Source organism: Pleurodeles waltl, chromosome 4_1, assembly GCF_031143425.1.
Source record: "Pleurodeles waltl isolate 20211129_DDA chromosome 4_1, aPleWal1.hap1.20221129, whole genome shotgun sequence".
NCBI lineage: Eukaryota > Metazoa > Chordata > Amphibia > Caudata > Salamandridae > Pleurodeles > Pleurodeles waltl.
The window spans coordinates 902,526,951-902,530,234 of NC_090442.1; positions in this window are offsets into that span (position 1 = coordinate 902,526,951).

The following is a 3,284-nucleotide window of genomic DNA, read 5'->3' on the forward strand; positions in this document are numbered from 1 at the left end:
CCCGCAAAGTATTTCAGTGTCTGCTAAGCAGACACTGAAATACGCGACGGGTGCAAACTGCACCCGTCGCACCCCTGCAACTCCGCCGGCTCAATTCTGAGCCGGCGTCCTCGTTGCAGGGGCATTTCCTCTGGGCCGGCGGGCGCTCTTTTGGAGAGCGCCCGCCGGCTCAGAGGAAATGTCTAAATGGCCGCCGCGGTCTTTTGACCGCGGTGCGGTCATTCAGCGGCGGTAGCTTGGCGGGCGACTCCCGCCGCCCGCCAACATTAGAATCAGGCCCAAAAGGTCCTTTTTGGAACCAGCTTTTTTAATTTAACAAAAGAAAATCTTTATGTTTTGTTTCTTTGTAAATGTATGAATACCTGATGCCATATGTCTATTTGTATATCCCTATAAGTGGGTGTGTGAGTATTTGTTTTGGTTTCTAATTGGTTGTTTGAGGAGCTCTGACGGTCTGTTAGTGGCTGCAATTATAGTTTTATGGGGTTGTGGGTGGGTGTCTGAGTGGCTGTGTCAGTGTGCAGTAGCCTTTTTCTGGTTGTCTTAGTGAATGTGTGAATGGGTGTGTGTGAAACTATTAGGACATTTAGGCAAAGCCCTGAAAAATAACATCTTGCAATGTTTTATGAATATTTTCAATCACAAGTGATATTTACTGATTAAGTCCCCGTAAGGATGGTAACAAGTGTCGAAGTCCCACAAAGGGGGGTTCTGTGCGCACCATTAAATAACAACTTATTAATAGATTTGAAGCAAGATCCTTTATTTTTATTTTTTTCTTAACATTTTTCTGTTATTGACATATTTTTAAAACATTGGAAAAGGGTAGTCCCCACAAGGCAGGTGTCCACACACAGTCCGCACAAGGATGGTAATACATGTAGGGGTGTGGGTGTGAGCGTTTGAGCATGTGTGTGTGTCTGTGTGTTTTGTGTGTGTACAGAATAAAATTATTGGTAAGGGCCAGGACATGGGCTTACTTGTCATTAATGAGAAAGCAACTGCCCATGGGACTGGTGGATGCTCACATTTAATCTAGAGCTGCATCAAAGGGAATGAAGTGCTTGTGGCAATGGCATGTGTGTATGCAGTTGAGCTGAGATTGTTTCTGCTGCTGTGGCAGATTGCATCACAGTCCAAGGGGAAAGCAGTCATGGCAAATCAGGCCTCTCCTTATATTGAGTAAATCATTTTACTGGCATTTCAGCATTTTTATATTGATCGCACACAGCAGATGATAGAAGGTATAAATTGCCATTCTTCTTGGCTCAGTCAGAATTTCAATAGATGTCCAACGTGGGACTTGAGGTAATGTGGTAACGCTTCCACGGTTCTTGGCTTCCAAGAAGCAATCCTGAATTAAATAGGCTGCACTTTAAAATTACACCCTGTCATCTCTAATTATCCAATGGTGCATTGGAAGGGCAGAGTGAACATTTACAAATGAAACAGTTTAATAGAGAACTGAAAAGTAATCCGTTTCTGAAACCTACATGGACTCACTTGCAAATCCTTTGGGTAAAAATTATACAAATACACAAATTGCCTCCATGCTGCACACTTTACACCAATAGTTCCAGATTATTTAGAGAGAACTAGTGCTGACCCTGCTCTATTTTTGCACCACAGCAACATACTGATATCAAAACATTTGCACTGACTGGACTGGACAGTGGAAACCTTGTGTTTTACACTAGGCGGTGCAAGTGTAAATTTTACCAGTTGGGTAAACATCAGGGTGGATAATATGTATATGTGCTCACGTAGTTTTGTAAAGTACTCAGTGGCGGCCGGCAGCTTTGGGAGGGGGCGGGCGGGGCACACACACACACACACACACACAAACACAAACACACACACACAGACTCATTCTTTTACACACAGACACGCACGCATGCACGCTCATCCATTAACACTCATTCCATTCAAACATGCACGCACGCACCAAACATTCATTTTACAAGATCACACACATTCATTCTTTCACACATGCATGCATGCATGCACGCACGCATGCACGCACATCCATTAACCAAGCTCATAACACTCAAACATGCACGCGCGCACCAAACATTCAATGTAAAACATAACACACATACATATACACACACTTACCTTTAGCCTCCAGGTCCCAGGAGGGTTGGGACTGCTGCCTTCCCTCATTGGCTGACCTGAGGTCTGCCAATGAGGGAAGACAGCAGTCCCAGCCTCGTCACAGAGTGGGATGGGGTCAGTGAGACTGCTGACCCATCCCCACTCTGTGACGAAGTGTCACTGATTGACACTCGCCCTGGGCGCTTCAGGGAGAGTGTCAATTGGTGACGCTTTCCTTGTCACCCAGGGGAGGGCCTCAAGGCACCTTTGCTGGGCCGAGGAGGTCACGCCCATAGGAGCTGTGATCTCCTCAGCCCAGCAAAGTTCAGCTCAGGCAGCCAGGAGTCTGCGCAAATCGCGCATGTCTGCTCCTGGCTGCCTGACCTGAACATAAGAGTGTCTGTCAGGCTGACCTTTGTTCAGCCTGACAGACACTCTTCATGGGGTGGGGGGGCGTGGCCTCTCCGCCCTAAAGGACAGGCCGCCACTGAAAGTACTCACACTCCAAAAATGATCAGAGACATATCTGTTGATTTCTTTCTCATATGTTTTTAAGACTTTGCTAAGCTTTCAACGTTTTGATAAAACAAGTTCACGAAATCTGAGGGAAAAACCCCTCTGAAACACATCTTTTGCCAGTGGTACAAATTATCTCACAGAAGCAATCTCTCCAATTTAATTCTGGGGTATTACGCGTCCATAGATACAACCCATTACGGCTCACTTTTCCAAACCTTTTAATACTTTTACAACTCCTCTGTCCCTAAATAACTTTACTTAACTTCATATATTTATTTTATTTTTTTGAATTTCATTTTATTTTTGATGTTTAGAAGTGTATCAACGGATCTCCCTCTAAATGCTGGTACTTTTCAGCTGTGTGTTTCACCCTTCTCTGTTTCTTTCACTTCGTCCATCACTACATTCTGTCCCATCTAACTTCAAATTCCTTTTCTTTGAATTTTACAAACCTGTGGAACCTCCAGTTTTCTTATGTAAAAATCAGTTCATCTTCAAGGTCATCAAAAACACACTTTCCGTCACAGGCGTCACCAAGCACAATCCTCCCGCTCCAAAGTACCAGATCCATCAAAGTAACGCTTGTGCAGGATGTGATATATTTGAATGTAAAATATAGTTTATGATTTTGTTCCGAAAATTGTTGCACACGGAAACCACAAGTTAACATA